The sequence below is a fragment of the Ambystoma mexicanum genome, chromosome 4q (genome assembly GCF_040938575.1).
Source record: "Ambystoma mexicanum isolate Mex_15411 chromosome 4q, UKY_AmexF1_1, whole genome shotgun sequence".
NCBI classification, from domain to species: domain Eukaryota; kingdom Metazoa; phylum Chordata; class Amphibia; order Caudata; family Ambystomatidae; genus Ambystoma; species Ambystoma mexicanum.
Genome location: NC_090928.1, coordinates 533,474,582 through 533,493,914, shown reverse-complemented (window position 1 = coordinate 533,493,914; position 19,333 = coordinate 533,474,582). Strand labels below are relative to the sequence as shown.

The window sequence follows — 19,333 nt, the reverse complement described above, 5'->3', positions numbered from 1 at the left end:
CATATTTCTTTGGGTCACCAGAAAAACGTTCGGGCGGAGCCAAGGGCACATTACCAGGTAGATTGATTTGCACTGGATTTACAAATGGTGCAGAAGGATAACTTCCTCCTGGAGCGGGCAGAGGTGTCTGTCCTGCCTGCGTTTGTAGCAATTGCCTAGCGAGGTCCTCTGTTCGCTCCTTGGAAAGTATTAGTTCTCTTCTTAGAGAGCTTGTTTCCTGACGAGCTGCATGTACTTCTGCTCTTAATTCCCCGAGCAACTGGGCTAAGTGATCAGTGTCTGAGGTTTCCATTGCGCCTGGGTAGGAGTTTTGCGGTGGGCTTCGCGTTCTGTAACGCTCACCTGATTCCCACGGAGGCGCAGGTCGTGGCAGGAAGGTGTCTGTGACTCGAAAGGTGATGTGCTGGACTCGATGGGCTTCCGGTGTCGAACCTCTTCGCACTGTGTGACGAACTCGTAGGGTGAGGTTTCTGCAGGTGAAAGAATATAGGGGTTAATGGTCTGGGTTGTGTAATGCCTCTCTCCCTCTCTCTCCCCAGCTTCTCAGTAGAGCCCCCTGGTCAACGTGCTCACCTTAGATAGGTGAATGCTGGACTCTCCATCTGCGTCTGATGCAGGGTGCTGTTGCCAGTTCCTTCACTGGTGAAACATAGGCCTCTTGGACTCAGAGGACCGTTACCGTCGTTAATAGCACGAGCGGTGAGTTTCCAGACACCTTTTTAGTCTTTATAGTCTTTAGAGTCTTTAGGTGCAAGGCAGGACTTCGTATGATGCTTTTCCCCCCTTTTGCTTGCAGGACTCTTGAGAAGATGAAATAAAGCGCCTGGAAATGCGTGAGTAAATGCAAGCGCTCTAGCTGTTTTTTCCCTTGCAGCGTAGTTCGGGTTGAAGAGGCACCGGAGTATTTGCAGACGTTCTATTGTGAAGAGCGCGATGAGCGTAAGTAAATACCTGTCTAATGTCTCTTCTTTTGTCTTTCAGAAGTTTGTTTGCAGCGCCGGAGTCCGCGGAATGCCCGTAAGTAAATACAATGCTTTTATCTCCGCAGGCGGCGATGCAGCGTGAAGAATTCCAGAGTTCACGGAGTGCCGGTATGTAATGACAATGCTTTTGTCTTCACAGGCGAAAATACAGTGTGCCGAAATGACCGCAGCCGATGGATCAGGTGAGTAAGCACTGCGAGTTAAGACTGCCTTGCTAACCTGCTGTTTCTTGTCTCTGCAGGTGCTGCTGTCGACTGGATACAGGAATGGTGAGTATGATTCTTGCAGATTCAGGATCGAAAGAAGAAAGGCTGGAACAGACTCGGTGAGCGTTCTGCTGCAGATGCAGAATAACGCGAAGCACGTTTCTTCTATCGGGTGTGGTTTAAATAGCCTTGGAGTGATGAGGCATCTTCCTCCACGGCCCGCCTAGGTAAGAAAAGAGTTCCAGTTCTAGAAGCTTTCCCCATGCTGAATCCAGGGAATGGAGCTGCCCCACCCAGGTAAGAAAGTAGTTCCTGTTCACAGAGGACTTCTAAGTGGCTGGTAAGTAAGCAGCATGGTCTGCTGCAGGTAAGTCCACCCAAACATCTGCACACATATTATGAGCCCGGCGCTTCCAGTGCCGGGACCGATGATTCTGATGAGCCTGGTGCCACCGGCGCCAGGACAAGGTCCAAAAGGTCCCCGTGGGGACCGGCTGGTGCCTAGGATTAGGGTTAGGGGCCTGCTTCCAAGGACGTTGGGCTGGTCCTGGCTCCTTGGAAGCAGTGATCATGACAGTACCCCCCCTCAAGGCCCCTCCTAAGCGTGTCTTCTCTGGGGGTTTTGGCTTGTCGGGGTGATTCAGATGGAATCTCTTGACCAGACGAGGTGCGTGGACATATTCTGAGGGTTCCCAAGACCTTTCCTGGGGACCGTATCCTTTCCAATCGACCAGATAGTATAATTTAGATCTGGAGATTTTGGAGTCTAGGATGTTCTTTACTTCGAATTCGAGTTCTCCGTCTACCAAAACGGGTTCTGGGAGTTCAGTCAATCGAGTTTCTGGTTGTACTGGTTTTAATAAGGAGACATGGAATACTGGATGTATTTTCATATGCGTAGGCAATTCCAATTTGACTGCCACCGGATTAATTATGGTAGAGATGGTGTAGGGTCCAAGATATCTCGGGTTGAAGGTGCGGGATCCTTTTAGAGGCAGGTGCTTAGTGGATAACCAGACCTGGTCTCCTACTGCGTAGTGAGGGGCCTCTTTACGGTGTCGATCTGCTCCCTTTTTGACTTGAGCTTTAGCTCTTTGCAGATGGGCAGTGGCTTCCTTAAAAGCACGGGTAATTTCAGAGTGTAAATGATCCACAGCTGGTGTTTCGAATTCTTGGGGAGGATCCAAATTAGAGGTTTTAGGATGATGTCCGTATAATAGGAAGAAGTGAGTCTTCCCGGTTCCAGAATGAGTCGAATTGTTGTAAGCGTATTCAGCGATCCACAGAATATCCTTCCAAGGGTTTTCAGTTTGTTGGAGCATGCAACACAGATATTGCTCTGGAGTCTGATTAGTCCTCTCGGTTTGTCCGTCAGTTTGGGGATGGTGACTGGTTGAAAGTCTTACATCAATTTGGGCTAGACGACAGCAGCTTCGCCAAAAGTGGGAGATGAATTGACTTCCCCTATCGGAGATTAAAACCGAGGGAAAACCGTGTAACCGAATGATGTTTTCTAAGAATTCTCGGGCCAATACCGAAGCCGAAGGTAGGCCCTTCAGGGGAATGAAATGAGCCATCTTGGAGAATAGATCCACGACTACTAAAATGGTATTATACCCTGAGCATGGAGGTAAGTCCGTGATGAAATCCATGGACAGGGTATGCCATGGACAGGGAGGAATATCCAGAGGGTGTAAAAGGCCGGCTGGTTTCTCCTTCTGACTTTTATTCTGGGCACACACACCGCAGGAGATTACAAAGTCTCTAATATCCTTCTTCCATGATGGCCACCAGAAATGTCTTTTGATCTTTTCCATGGTTTTGGTAATGCCAGGGTGACCCTCCATCAGAGAGTCGTGATAAGCGGAGATTACTTGTTTTTGTATTTTCTCACAGGGCAAGTACAATCGTCCTTGGAAATATGGTAGGTCTTGATCCACTGAGAATTATTTTCCCTTTAATTGCCAGTCCTGCAAATCGGCCGGAGTTAGGAGTGCCTTGACTGCAGTCTTGATGTCTTCAAAGGATTGAGTGCTGACTAACCCCAAAATCCTTTGTTCTGGGATTATGGGTATTGGTTCTGGATTGGTCAAATGTTCATCTACTCCCATCCGAGAGAGGGCATCTGCTTTTCCGTTTTTACTGCCGGGTCGATAAGTGATTATAAAGTCAAACTCAGCCAGAAACAGAGCCCAGCGAAGCTGTCTGGAAGACTGAGCTTTGGCCGTCTTCAGGTATTGTAGATTGCGGTGATCAGTCATTACGGTGACTGTGTGTCTGCCTCCCAAAAGATAATGTCGCCATGCTTTAAAGGCCGATCTGATAGCTAAAAGTTCCTTGTCTGTAATGGAATAGTTGATCTCGGGAGCCGAGAATTTGCGGGACCAAAAGGCTACAGGATGTAATTGGTGTGTGACTGGATCTCTTTGTGATAAAACTGCCCCCATAGCAAGACTAGAAGCATCCGTTTCCACGATGTAGGGGAGTTCTGGGCGAGGATGTTTCAGAACAGGTGCAGAAATGAATTTTGCTTTTAAGTCCTGAAAAGCTTGTTCTGCTTCAGTAGACCATTCAAAACGTTTGTTCTTTTTTAACAGAGCGGTGATGGGCTGGACTATCCGGGAGAATTCAGGAATGAATCTGCGGTAAAAGTTTGCGAAACCTAACATGCTTTGAACTCCTTTTACCGAGGTTGGTGATGGCCACTTGATGATTGCATCGACCTTCTTCGAATCCATATGAACCCCATTAGGTGACAATATGAATCCCAGGAACTCAACTTCAGTTACGTTGAAACCGCATTTTTCAAGCTTGGCAAAAAGGTTATGTTGCCGCAGTCTCTCGAGAACCTTTTTAACGTGTCTCTGATGTTCCTCTTCAGATGATGAATAGACAAGGATGTCATCAATGTAGACAACAACACACACATCTATGAGTTCTCTAAGGACATCGTTCATAAAATACTGGAAAGCGGCAGGAGCGTTACAAAGTCCAAAGGGCATCACTTGATATTCGAATAACCCATACTTGGTGCGGAAGGCCGTCTTCCATTCATCGCCTTCTTTTATTCGTACCAAGTGGTAGGCTCCTCTGAGATCTAACTTTGTATATATACATGCTTCTTTGACTTGGTCCAGGAGTTCAGGGATCAAAGGTAACGGGTATCTGTTTTTAACGGTGATTTGATTCAGGGCGCGGTAATCTATACAAGTTCTAAGGTCTCCTTCCTTTTTCGGAACGAAGAACAAAGCCGAGGAAGCTGGAGACTTAGAAGGACGGATAAACCCATTAGCTAGGTATTGGTCCAGATATTGTCTGAGGTGAAGATTCTCTGGCTCGGTGAGGGCATAAATCCTACTGCAAGGAGGAGTTGTTCCGGGTATCAAGTCTATTTGACAGTCGTAAGACCTATGAGGAGGCAGGGTGTTAGCTTGATCCTTTCGAAAGACATCTTGGAATTCCTGGTAGTCGGAAGGTAATGTAGGAACCTCAGAAGAAATTGCCGCCACTGAAACTTCAGGCCGAGGATAACAAGTGGTAAAACATTCTGGAAACTGAACCGTCTTTGCTCGCCAGTCGATCTGAGGATTGTGTTTCTCTAACCAAGGGATTCCCAGAATGATCTGGAACTGAGGGGCCTTGATCACATCGAACACAATTTTCTCCCGGTGTCCATCTTGGCTTACTAGCGTCACTTCTTGGGTGGCATGCGTTACTGGTCTGGAGGCTATCTCCGTGCCATCCACTGTAGTAATGACGTCCTTTACTGCCTTAGGGACAAGGGGTAGATTCATCCTTGATGCCATTTCACGGTCCACATAATTGCCGATTGCTCCGCTGTCGATGTAAGCTTCAATTGCATGCAAACGATCCGGACGTGCTGGACTAATGAGGACCATGGGCACCACCAAATGCGAGGTCACGGGACAGGTTTTAACGCTCGGCAAGAGGACCTCTACACTTGCCGGGCTAGGTCGTTTCCCTGCTCAGAACTTGTGGCACTGGTGTCTGCGGCTCCTACAGCCTTCTTAGCTGGTTTCACTGGACAGTCTCGAAGAAAGTGCCCTGAGTTCCCGCAATAGAGGCATAATTGCAGCTGTCTTCTTCTTTCCCGCTCCTTTTGGCTTAAAGGACCTTTCATCCCCCCTATTTGCATGGGTTCCACAGTGTCCGCTCCCTTAGTAGGAGTCTGTGGTTTAGAAAACACTCGGGTATCAAATTTAGAGCGATCAGCCTTCCTGTTCTGTAATCTGTGGTCCAATTGGACGACCAAGTCAATATAGTCTGAACATTCTTGTGGAGGATTCACAACTTGAGCTAACACATCCTTGAGCTCTCCACGCAGGCCTCTGTAGAAAAGCGTTATTCTCTTGTCCTCGGGCCATTGAGTTTCCACTATGAGTCTGTTGAATGAGGCTATATAGGTCAAGAGGTCTTGATTACCCTGTCGTAATGAAAGAAGTTCATTGTCCAAGGCCTGCCCTTGTGCATGTCTTGCAAACAGTTTCTCCATACTGGACTGGAAGGCCTGGAAATCATGTAGAACCGGATCATCCTGGGGGACTAAAGGGATCGACCAATCTGCGGCACTGCCACTGAGATAAGAAAGCACGAAAGCCACTTTTGTTCTGATCTGTTGGGAATGCAGCTGGTCGACATAAGAAATGTAAGCGGCACTGGTTGATGAACACTGCATATTTCTTTGGGTCACCAGAAAAACGTTCGGGCGGAGCCAAGGGCACATTACCAGGTAGATTGATTTGCACTGGATTTACAGATGGTGCAGAAGGATAACTTCCTCCTGGAGCGGGCAGAGGTGTCTGTCCTGCCTGCGTTTGTAGCAATTGCCTAGCGAGGTCCTCTGTTCGCTCCTTGGAAAGTATTAGTTCTCTTCTTAGAGAGCTTGTTTCCTGACGAGCTGCATGTACTTCTGCTCTTAATTCCCCGAGCAACTGGGCTAAGTGATCAGTGTCTGAGGTTTCCATTGCGCCTGGGTAGGAGTTTTGCGGTGGGCTTCGCGTTCTGTAACGCTCACCTGATTCCCACGGAGGCGCAGGTCGTGGCAGGAAGGTGTCTGTGACTCGAAAGGTGATGTGCTGGACTCGATGGGCTTCCGGTGTCGAACCTCTTCGCACTGTGTGACGAACTCGTAGGGTGAGGTTTCTGCAGGTGAAAGAATATAGGGGTTAATGGTCTGGGTTGTGTAATGCCTCTCTCCCTCTCTCTCCCCAGCTTCTCAGTAGAGCCCCCTGGTCAACGTGCTCATCTTAGATAGGTGAATGCTGGACTCTCCATCTGCGTCTGATGCAGGGCGCTGTTGCCAGTTCCTTCACTGGTGAAACATAGGCCTCTTGGACTCAGAGGACCGTTACCGTCGTTAATAGCACGAGCGGTGAGTTTCCAGACACCTTTTTAGTCTTTATAGTCTTTAGAGTCTTTAGGTGCAAGGCAGGACTTCGTATGATGCTTTTCCCCCCTTTTGCTTGCAGGACTCTTGAGAAGATGAAATAAAGCGCCTGGAAATGCGTGAGTAAATGCAAGCGCTCTAGCTGTTTTTTCCCTTGCAGCGTAGTTCGAGTTGAAGAGGCACCGGAGTATTTGCAGACGTTCTATTGTGAAGAGCGCGATGAGCGTAAGTAAATACCTGTCTAATGTCTCTTCTTTTGTCTTTCAGAAGTTTGTTTGCAGCGCCGGAGTCCGCGGAATGCCCGTAAGTAAATACAATGCTTTTATCTCCGCAGGCGGCGATGCAGCGTGAAGAATTCCAGAGTTCACGGAGTGCCGGTATGTAATGACAATGCTTTTGTCTTCACAGGCGAAAATACAGCGTGCCGAAATGACCGCAGCCGATGGATCAGGTGAGTAAGCACTGCGAGTTAAGACTGCCTTGCTAACCTGCTGTTTCTTGTCTCTGCAGGTGCTGCTGTCGACTGGATACAGGAATGGTGAGTATGATTCTTGCAGATTCAGGATCGAAAGAAGAAAGGCTGGAACAGACTCGGTGAGCGTTCTGCTGCAGATGCAGAATAACGCGAAGCACGTTTCTTCTATCGGGTGTGGTTTAAATAGCCTTGGAGTGATGAGGCGTCTTCCTCCACGGCCCCGCCTAGGTAAGAAAAGAGTTCCAGTTCTAGAAGCTTTCCCCATGCTGAATCCAGGGAATGGAGCTGCCCCACCCAGGTAAGAAAGTAGTTCCTGTTCACAGAGGACTTCTAAGTGGCTGGTAAGTAAGCAGCATGGTCTGCTGCAGGTAAGTCCACCCAAACATCTGCACACATATTATGAGCCTGGCGCTTCCAGTGCCGGGACCGATGATTCTGATGATCCTGGTGCCACCGGCGCCAGGACAAGGTCCAAAAGGTCCCCGTGGGGACCGGCTGGTGCCTAGGATTAGGGTTAGGGGCCTGCTTCCAAGGACGTTGGGCTGGTCCTGGCTCCTTGGAAGCAGTGATCATGACAGTTATCTCTGCCTCCTCCTGGCCTCATGCATATACTTTCCTTGTATGCTGCTTGCCCGGAATTTAATGTTCTTTTTGCCATGTTGCTTGCAAATTGTTGTCGTGCGGGTGTGACTTTACCTCGATGCACACTTCACATTATGCCTGGCAGCTCCAGCTTCCCCCCATTACTTCCTTGTCTCTTCTACTCTCATGTCCCTACTGCTCTGCTTCTATGTGGTCCGTATTTTCCTTTCCTTCCCGACTTCTCGTATGCCTTTGGTTTTATCATAATCCCTCTCTGTCTTTTTACTCTGTCACTTATCTGCCTTCTTGTCTCCCTTCTTGCCCTCAACATGGTTTCTCAAACTCTTAGTCACCTACCTTTTGAGCTTTACTTGTGTGTCTGCATGTCTAATGTACTCCTTCATTCCAAGAGGCAAGGCTTTCCAGTCTGCACTCACTTACCTGCTGAGTCTTCAACTGTGTGTCTGCATGTCTGATGTAGCCCCTTATTCCATGAGGCGTGGCTTTTCCAGTCTGCACTCACTCATTCCTGCTTGACATATTTGCATGCTGGTTACCAGAATAATTAGCGCTGTATTCCCAGTTTCATAGCGCTTGATTGAAATCCAGAAGAAATTGTGCCTGTGCTCTGTTTTGGCGCTTTTTACCGTGGCGTGTGGTATTTCATTATCACATCCACTATGGCCAAACATGGCCGCCATGGAGCACTGCAGCCTCTCTAAGGCTTGGACTGGCCTGATGTTGCCCGATTGGCTGAGGCTTGCCGTAAACCAGCCAAATTCAAGCCAGCAGACAAAAGCCAGTCCCTAGCCAAAGGACCGCTTCAAGGCCCTGTCTGTACCGGTCCGGGTATTGCAGGGCATGTGGCCCTACTCTTTGTTGTTGCAGGTAAGGGCATGGACTATGCTGGGCACTGCATCCTAACTCTCCTGGACTGTGGCTTCCCTCCTGCCATCAGGTGAGTACTGACTGTTGCTCAGTGGCCATGCCCTATCTATGTTGGCCTATGTACCCTTATATGGATGATCTACCTCTTAAATAGATTCCTTCCTTCCCAGAGCTCCCACCACACTGCCAACACTTTCTGTACTACTGTGCTGTAATACCTCTGTCTCAATATTCATTTTTAGGTGTGCTTTCCTCATGCATGGATTGTGATTGTTTAAAAATCGAAATTAGGTGTACTTTCTTCATGCATTGATTGTGATTGTTAGTATATTAATAGAATATAGGTGTGCTCCAATTCCTGCATTTGCTTTGTTCTCCTAATCCTACTGACTCCCTTGCGCTCTGTTCAGTTTCTGTCCCTTGCTCCCTTGTACCCCCACCTTTAGCTGCCACTGTCTCTTCCCAGTTGTATTTTGTTTCCTTGTCCACTTGCACCCTCCTGTCAACTACTCCCTCTCGTGTGCCTCAGCTGCTCAGCCTGGTTAAGTGTAGCACACCCTGTGCCCCTTCATAATGGCGCTCTCTATATCTCCTATCTTCTCCAACTGTTTCTCTATCTCCTACCCTTCACCGCTAACGAAGTCTGGCAGGAAGAAACTTAAGGACGCACTTGGCTCCAGCCCAGGCCTTCCTATCGCTGACACCTACGTCAGTGTATCCGCCAGTGAGACTCTCAATGACATCTTCTTCGTCGTTCCTTCCCCGACCTATGGACCCATATGGTTGCTCTGTACTCTCCTTACTCTTGCTCACACATCAATGGTGGCACCCGCTGGGAGGTCCTTCTTGCCTCCTCCTCGACCTCCAGGGTCATCATAAATGTCTATCGAAATGGTACCATTTTGGTACAAGGGCCTCAACCCAACCTTCTTCCTTTTGATAGGCTCCTCCCTTGCCTTATCAACTTTCCACCTTCCTCCTCACTTGCTCCCTTGCCACCTGCACATATGGCCTCCCTGGTTCCCTTGCCTGCTAGGCACACCTTGGCTTCCCTGCCTCCACCTGGTCACATCGCCTCTCTTACTATGGCTCCTTTGAAGTCTTATACTATCCTGGCTCCCTTGCCCACACACTCAGCACTGACATCCTTGTCAGCCTCTCCCACGCTGGAGCCCTTGCCACCCACAGCTGATGCATCCGAGGCTCCCTCCTTCACTGGCTCCCTTGCCATCTACTACTGTCCCAGCTCCCTTGCCTGCACTCCCTTCGGTCCCTCTGCCTTCTCTTGCCTCCTTCTCCTTGGCAAATGCGCTGCTTATGGATGGGACCTCTGTCCCCTGCACCCCCGCCCCCCTTAACTCTCACTCCGCAGTCAAGCACTCCTCTGACATCTGCCACCTCCTTGAACACCTGGACCTTGATGTCCTTGCTCTCAATGAGACCTGGTTTAAGGACAGCTCTGTCGCAAGTTTTGACACACTTCTCCCGGAAGGCTACAGGATCCTCCCTGAGCCCGGGCTCAACAGGCCAGGAGGTGGAGTTGCCTTGATCTTCCCAGAGTGGATCCCTGTTTCTACCATTCCCATTCAGGCTATTCCTCTTTTGAATGCCTGATCTGCAGGCTTTCTCTCTCTCCTGACTCCTCTCTTCCTCTGGCAACCTTCCATCGGCTGCCGGGCAAGGCCGGCCGGTCTCGGTCTCTCTCTCTCTCTCTCTCTTTCCCTCTCTCTCTCTCTCTCTCTCTCTCTCTCCAGCTGGCCACACTTTGGATGCTTTCATCTCCACAGACAGTCCTCTCTCTATCCCTCGCACTACTTCACTCTCATGGACTGATCACTCTCTTCTCTCCTCTCAGTTGAAGCTTTCTTCTCCTTTAACACTGGCACACCCTGCACTGCCTCCCACCTACAAGGTCTTCCGACCCATGACAAAAGTGTCAGTGGTTGCCTTTGCCTCCACCTAGTCCCCTCTTCCTACTCTTGCGGCTGACTCCCACCGTGACACAGCCATCTCTAACTTTCACCTTTCCATCTCAAATACTCTTGACATCCTTGTCTCTGTCATGAGGGTCCGACTGAAGCCTCCCGAAAGTGCAACTCCTGGTACGACTCTGATCTGGCTGACCTTAAAAGCAAGTACAGGGAAGCGGAACAGAAATGGGGAACTTCAGGAGCACTCTCTGATAAGCTGGCCTGCCGCCTTCTGCAAAGACAATGTAGACTCTGCATTCAGCACAAGAAAAGAGTCCATATTCAAGCCCGCATCTCTGCGGCATTCATCATCACGGCTGAACTTTTCAAAGTCTAGAAGGAGCTGGCCAACCCTACTGCAGCCTCACTCTCTACTGCACCCACCCAGGCCCTTTGTGGGACCCTAGCTACACACTTCTCCGCCAAAACACAGGACATCCTGCCCTCTCTCCCCTCCGCACCCACTCATGCACAATCATCGCCTCTGCCCCCCTCGGCCGACTCCACCACGGCCCCTCTTCTCTCCTCCCTCCCCCCTGTCACACCTGAGGAGGTTTCTAGATAAGTCCAGTCTATGAAAGCCTCTTCCAAAGAGGTGGAACCTTGCCCTTCCAAAACCATCAAGGACAATATTGACTCTCTAGCTCCAGCCTTGGCAGACCTCTGCAACCTCTTCTTCCCACTGGAGGTTTCCCCACTTCTCTCAAGCATTCTCTTGTGCACCCTCTGCTCAAAAAACCCTCTGCTGACCCTTCTATTCAGGCAAGCTATTGCCCGATCTCCATCACTCCTTTCCTTGGCAAACTACTGGAGAAGTTGGCTATCTCTCAGTTTACCCTCCACACTGAATCTGTTGGTTGTCTCCATGGCCATCAGTCTGGCTTTAGAGCATCCAGAGGCACGGTAAATGCTATTATGAACACCTGTGAAGACCTGCTCTCAAACCTTGACTCTAACTCTCCCTTTGTCCTCATTCTCCTTGACCTCTCCTCTGCTTTTGATACAGTAAACTACAAAATCCTGATCTCCCGTCTACGTGATACCCCGGGTATCACAGATCAGGCCCGGGCGTGGCTTGCGTCCTTTCCCTCTGACCGCCCTTCCGAGGTGGAACTTGGGTCCTTTCTCTCCGCTATCACTCTCTCTACTTGTGGTGTCCTCCATGGATCTAATCTATCCCCCTGGTGTTTCGATGTCTACATGGCCCCTTTGGCCCACAAGATCTCTGCCTTCACCTCCAACTTTCAGTGTTATGCAGATTACACACACCTCTCTTTCAGGCTACCCTTGGCCTCTTCCTCCTCCTCGTTCATTCCTGACTGGCTGTCCGCAATTCAGTCCTGGTGTTCTGCTAATGAACTCTGCCTTAATCCCAGCAAGACAGAGATCATCCTCATTGGGACCCCTGCTCCCACCTTCCCACCTTGGCCGGCCTCCCTTGGTCTTGAGCCCCAACCCACCAGTGAGGTAAAATATCTGGGGGGATCATCTTTTTTTTTTAAACCTTTATTTAACATGCTTGACTTTACAACATGGAGCGACGGGTGCATTTAAACACATCATCCATAGTATCATTAGTATACAAAACCAGTGTTATGACCACGCGGTGTCGGAGAACAGAAAAGATTGCACATACTAAACAAAAGGGTGGTGAGGAGCATGTGGCACAGAATATCATACACAAATAACATTAATAAACAGGTGAAGGCAGGGAATCGCTGTCTTCGTCATCAGAGGAAGGCAAAGAATAGAGATATGACCTAAAGGGGAGCCAGATGTTCCTGGGCCTATTGGTAGCCGGTTGCATAGTGGACTAGCGTTCCTCAGTGTCTGAGGCCCAAGTTACGGCACAACGTCATTGGTCGAAGGTGGGTGCCACAGGGCGTAACCAAAGTAGTAGTATACAACGGGTTGCAAGTAACATACAGAGGCCAGCTAACTTCCTTGAGTTACGAGAGGTACAGGGGAATTCATGAAACAAGCATGTCGTCGGTGGAATGGTACGTTCTAGCATCCTGGATACTGCTTCACAAACCCCCACCCAAAAGGTAGCAATCCATGGACATAACCAGAGCATGTGGATATAATCAGCATTATCAATGTTGCACCTAGGACACATAGCAGGATGATCCACTGATATATGATGCAATCTAATCAGAGTATAGTGGTACCTATGCAATACTTTCAGTTGAATCAGCTGAAACCTAGAGTTAAAGGACACTTCTTCAGTGCGGACACACATGAATTCCCAGGTCTCGTCCGTTATGTCCCTACCCAAGTCTCTACTCCATTCTCCACAGAGCTTATCTAGTGGACGAGCTGCCCTTTCCTGTAAGAGTCTATACAGCATGGCCACCCCTCCACGTGTCAGGGAGCCACCCATAACATTGGTTAATGTGAGTCATCGCGAGGGAAACTCCTGGCAGATGCCATTGGTCGTACGGCACAGGCCTGCATAATGTAGCCATTGGGAGGGATGCTCTCTTTAGGATTCAGGCAAATCCCACCATTCTATGAAGGAACCCATAGCATAGACATCCCGTACAGTACCAAAGCCAGCCGCCAACCAGTAGTGAACGGTAGGAGAGTCCATAGGGGGCGTCCCAGGTAGGCAGTTCCACAAGGGAAAGCCAATGTGAAATGGGTGGGGGCACCTGTCTCCATATTCTGTACCACACCTTCATCATGAACCCAGTGGGACTGATGGGTTCCAATTTCAGAGACGAGGAGGGGAGAATTCACTAGCAGATATCAAGGTTCCCAGCCACCAGGTACTCCAGTCTCACGTGAGGATGAGGCCCGGCAAGGTCAAACCAGAAGGAAGCGAAGTGCGCCTGGGAAGCCATGCAATAATGCTAAAACGTAGGGGCGGCGAACCCCCCCTGTGCGTAAGAGGTAGCTAATGTATCTAGTTTCAAACAAACCACAACAGAGTGCCATAGAAAGCCATTGACCACTATGGTGAGCTTCTTACAGAACTCAGCCCTGGGACATAGCGTGACGTTTTGAAATATATAGAGGAGTTGTGGGAGTATCACCATTGGGGTCTGGTAGAATCCGTTAATGGAAACAGTGTGGACTTCATACAATTAACCTTTAACCCGGAGAGATCTCCAAATAGGACAACATAGTTTACAATCTGTACAGGTTCTGCCAGGGGGCGAATATAGAGCAATGCATAAAGCATAACGATTTCCGGGTCCCCCGAAAGCCATATGTTTCTGACGAATCCTGTCTGCTAATGGTTCAATGGCCAATGCAAATATCAAAGGGGAGAAGGGGCAACCCTGTCTGGTACCCCTGGCAATTTCAAACTGGGCAGAACATCGGTCCCCGGTGTGGACCCTTGCAACAGGGGATGCATACAGTAATTTAATCCAAGACAGGAAGCGGGGGCCAAAATTACCCTTCTCTAATGCCGCCCAAAGGAACCTGCAAGAGACCGAATCAAATGCTTTCTGCATATCTAACATTGCCGCAAACGCCTGCGTCTACAGATCAATTTGGGATACAATGTCAAATAGGTGACGCAGGTTAAGGGAGGTGGAACGCCCAAAGATAATTCCCACCTGGTCCGGGTGAAAAATAAACAACATATAGGGGGCCAAATGGAGGGCCAGCACCATGGCAAAAATCTTGATATCACAATTTATAAGGGAGAGGGGCGGTATGAGCCACACTGTGTATCTTGTGGTCCCATGTTTTAGCATTACAGATATAATCGCCTCACGAAGCGGGGGAGGTGAAGCCGACCGACCGTACACGACTCCTCCCAGACGGCAGCTAAATGGAGGACCAAGCGCCCCTTGTAGCATTTATAAAAATCGGTAGTGAGGCCGTCTGAACCAGGGGCCTTACCAGACGACAGAGAGTCTATGACTAACAGTATTTCCTCATTTGTCTTTGGGCGATCGAGTGCCTCTCTGGTCTCTAAGCATAGCACAAAAAGCGGGAGACCATCAAGAAACGATTCAATATCTGCCAGAGGGGCACAGTGCGGAATTTGCATACATCGCTTCATAGGAGGCACAAAACTCCTTGTTAATTTCCTGAGCAGAGAGGGCAAGTGTACCGTCTGCTCTCTTGATTGCTGGAATATGAGAAGTACCCAATTCATGACGGATCAACCTAGCTAGGAGCTTGCCAGGACGATCTCCCCCACTGTACTGCTGCGCGGCTTGAGGAGCATCCAGGAACTAAACTTCCCGGTCTACATGGGCCCTGAAGGTATCCAGTGTGGACCCTATCCCACCAAGCGTAGCAGTGGTCGGAAATAAGGTGTATTGCGCTCCAAGTCGGAGCTTGCTGTCCCTGATGTCTCTACGGATTGATTCGAAGAAGCCGGCCTCCTTTGCCAAGGATATACCGCATATGGACTTTGAAGGGTCCGGAGGGTGGTCCGAGTATCTACCGTACCGGTATTGCACTCAAAATAGTGGTTGATACTTTCATCCAGCTTGGATTTGAAAATCGGATAAAGTATAGCATTTGGTTTCAACCTCCAAGAACATGTATTCCCACCACCTTCACCCCAATCCAACGAGGCAGTGACCAGAGAATGATCCGAGAAGGTCCTGGGCAAGATGGATGCCTACCCTATGCCTTCGACGAGTACGTCTGGAACTAGCCATCTGTCGATACTAGAGTGCGAATGATGGACCGATGAGTAGAAGGAGAAATCACGCGAATTAGGATGTAGTAGTCGCAAGGTGTCAACCATTTTCAGTGAGACCTGAGCCTCTGTAATGATCTTGGCAGCTTTAGACAGCTGGCGCGCCCTGGTACGAGACCTGTCGAGATCAGTTTCTACTATGGTGTTAAAATCACCGCCCCAAAGTATCGGGATAAGGGGGATCCCGGCTAATAGAGAAGAGAGTTGGGAGTAAAATTAAGGATCATCAATGTTCAGACCGTATACATTAAGTAAGACCACATCTCGACGCAGTAATAAACCGTACAAAAGGACAAAACACCCCTGGGCGTCTATGTGTATCACTTTGTGAATAAACTTGATGCACTTCAAGAATTAAAATCCCCACCCCACGGCTTTGAGTGGAGTAGGAGGTGTAGTAGCGCTGGGGGTCCCCAAGACCTTGCAAACCCGTCACATCCCCAGCTAATGCATGTGCTTCCTGCAAAAAAAGAAGCTTGACTTTATGACTTTCCACGTATAACTGCAGTTTATGCTTCTTAACCGGATTGCCCAGTCCTCTGACATTCCAACTCATACACACTAGGGCCTCACCCGCCATCCAGTCGGTAGACCCATGACCACAGGATCCCCACTTACGATAGGAGGGAATAACTAGCAGGATTGGCTGAACCAGTTAGTGGGTCATATCGTCGCACCAAATGTAACTCAAGCAGTTTTTTTTTACTTTTCGCCCCGGCCCACCTCCCACCACCCCAGCCCCCTCCCAATCAGAGGAGTGTCTCCCATCATACCCAACAACCAACACAAATAACAGTTGCAACCTTGCATGGGGGGGCTGGACGAGGGTTGCAGCCCGGCCAACTTCCCAACAGTATAATACAATAATAGAGGTGTGCAGTGCATGTCCGGCATGACGTCAAGTATTAAAACATCAGGGTAACAGTGCAGTTTCCGAGCCGGAGCACAATAAGAGATCGAAAGCTAGATCTTGCCAAAGAAACCTGGAACAATAAAGCAATTTAAACAATGTCGAGTCAACCAGGGAAGTTTTCCTCCAGGAATTTCACAGCTTCCTCCGCTATGGTGAAGAAAAAAACATTCTCATTCTGCTCGACCCAGAGCTTGACCTGGTACATCATGGAATACTTCACTCCGAGTTCCCAGAGCCTCCCCTTCACCATCAAAAAGGATCTTTGTTCGTTCTGCACCACCGTCGAGAAGTCAGGGTACAGATGGATCCTGCTGGAGCCCAGCATTAAGTTCCCTTTGGCCCTGGCCACCCTTACTAGTGCATCCCAATGCTGGAGAGTCACAGCAATGCCACAGCCAGCGGGTCCAGGTGTATACAGGCGATCCAGAGATCAGCAAGTAGGTCAGGGTATGGGCCAAAGAGAAGAATCAGAAACACCCTTGTCTCCACGATTCGGCCCAAGACCGAACCCGCACCTGGCCAGGGCCGCCGAGCCAAGGGCTCCAAACGAGTATCCGGAAGGTCGAAGAGGCGCCCATAACCGACCATGCACCCCACAGCAATTAGCGAGTTTACTGCAGAGCCACAGGCCAGCGCAGAAGGTCGTCCGTCCCCTCGGGGCTCGTAGCAAAAGAGACACCAACCACGGGTATCGGCGCAGCTCCAGTAGAGAGAAGCTGGTGGAGATCACGAGTCAGGGAGGCTGCGGTCTCTGGAGATGGCAGGGGCAGTCCTCCTTGGCAGATTTAAAAATCAGGGTGATTCAAGCCGCAGGGGGGGGTCATCAAACCACGGCCAGGACCAAGTTGCGGGGTATAGCGGGACCGAGCACGTCCAGGGATTGCAGTGATCCGCCTCTGGAAATCAGCCCAACAGGGCAGGCTCAACCGCCGGCGCAGCTCTGAGCTGGAACACAGTGGTGTTCATCTGAGTCAAGCATGGCACTAGGCAAGTAGTGGGTCGGGCACCAGCAGCCGCCGTAACAAGATGGCCCAGTGGGGTTGCAGCCAGCAGCTTCGCCTCACCAGCCGCCGCGGACACGCCCGTGTAGCGTCCCCGCAGCCCACGACCCTGTGAAGGCATAGAAGTCAGCCGAGCAGGCCCAACGACTTCAGAACTACACTCCGACGGGATAAGGATGCAGAGAAAAGCCCGGCGTAGCACAAGTCCAAGATGCTGACAGGTCTATGTCGGCACTTTTCGCAGTGTAATCCACCTCTTATCAGTCAGGACAGGCACCTATGAAGAGGATTATGTCGGGAAAAGGCTCAGGGCTGTGGAGCATAAAACTCGGACGGCTATCTTCCTCATGCGCAACAGCTTTCCCCCCATCTGGGGGTCATCTTCGACTCCACTGTCTCCTTCTCTTCTCTCACATCTCTGACATGTCCAAAAAGTCTCATTAGCAGCTGCACCTCCACAGAGGTATTCTACCTTTTCTCACCTTCGCCCAGAGGCTAACTGTCTCCAGAGCCCTGGTTCCCTCTAGACTGGACTACTGCAACAGTCTCTTTGTCAATCTTCCTACTTCTATTCTCTGACCTCTTCAACTTATCCAGAACAGAACTTCGAGACTTATCCTTGGCCTCAAGCCCAGAAACCGCAGCTCTCTGGCGCTGAAATCACTCCACTGGCTCCCAGTGGCTGTAAGGATCAAGTTCAAGTTCCTCTGCAAGTCTACAAGGCTTTCTGGGGCCAGGGCCCTTACTATCTACAATGCTCTCTTCTCAAATACTCTCCTTCTAGAGCCATCCGCTCGGCCTCTTCCAACTCTCCGCGGGTGAGCCGTTTCTTCAAACAGAGATTTGGGGGTAGATCCTTATCCTCCGCAGGTGCTTCCCTCTAGAACAGCCTACCTTCCTCTCTCTGTCTTGAGCCGGACTGCCTTAAGTACCGGAACTCCTCAAGACCTTCCTCTTCTCTTCCTCCTTCTCTCTCCCTCTCCCCTGCTAATCTCCTTTCTCTGTGCTTCTTTCCTTCCTTCTTTCTCTTCCCCAACCTGCTCAGTTAGCTCAATGGTCGCCTGGTGCCCCTCCAGAGCCTCACAGGTCCCAGACTCTCTCGCCAGTTCTGCACTTGCCTACTGGCCTCTGCACTCTGCTTAGCACTACTGACAATATGCTCCATGAGAGGGGCAACCACTCTGCACTTAACCGAGGCCCCTGCTGGAGTGGGCGCACTTGTCCCCCTCCCTCGCACTTCATGTTCTGCGCACTTGCAAGACCTGAATGTACAAGGCTTAGCAAGTCTATCTGTCTGGTCCTCCCTTTGCCCCCCACCCCCCTCCCTAGCTTGGTCATGCTTGAAATACTCATGCATAGGCACATTGGATGACCAACCACCAAGCAATCTGTAATGTCGCCAGGCCAGTTTTGTAGTTTATTGATCTGTATGTTTCTTTCCCCCTCAAACCCCCCTTTTTCCCTCACCCTTATGTCACACACTTCACTAGCAGATATGCCTCCCGCCTAGTATGCTAGCTATTGTTGTTAGATCATTCGGAATCTTCAAGGTCTAAGAATGACGACTGTATTCCTTGTTCCCTTCCCGCGTTGAAGCACTTCACTTGCGTATAAGCGCTTTACAAATAAACAATTACAATGCATTCTGCCTACTTGTGCCTGCACTTTTATGTGTTTTGTCTTTTTTGTTTTGCTCTCTCCTTCTCCCCTCTTGCACCCCCTTCCTCCCCTCTCCCCTTTTCATGTTTTCATGTTCAGCACTTGGACATTCCAAATCGTCTCACGACCTAGTCAGAATGTTTTTGTTTGTTGTCCACCTCTCTGCCCCTTCTTCACCTCCCCTTCTCTCCCCCTCGCTCTCATGCTTTTAGCACTTGCATGTTCCGAATGTTTCAAGACACTTTTAAGAATGTTTTTTGTTTTTATTTTGTACCGCTCTCCCTCTTGCCTACCCCCCTACTTATCGTGATGCACCTCGAAAAACACAATTGTTGTATAGTGCGCATTACAAATGACCAATAAATAAATAAAATAATGCTCTGGCTTCCCGTCCAAGGGTTCCTTTCTTTGCTTTGATTCAGGGTTCCTCTGGAATAGGAGTTTCTTCCTCAAATGTTGTCTTCCACTTCCAGAGTTGTTTCACCCTGACCTTGGACAGTCACTGGGGTCAGATGATACACTTCATCATCTCCATGAATAGATCTTCTTTCCCTAATTCCCCAGTTGGAATCAAGTC

General features: G+C 49.7%; 1 protein-coding gene across 2 annotated transcripts in view; it reads right to left on the bottom strand.

The window, feature by feature from the left end:
- Positions 1 to 19,333, bottom strand: part of ARFGEF3 (ARFGEF family member 3) — a 1,236,769-nt gene that overhangs the window by 746,803 nt on the left and 470,633 nt on the right. The window lies entirely within an intron of this gene.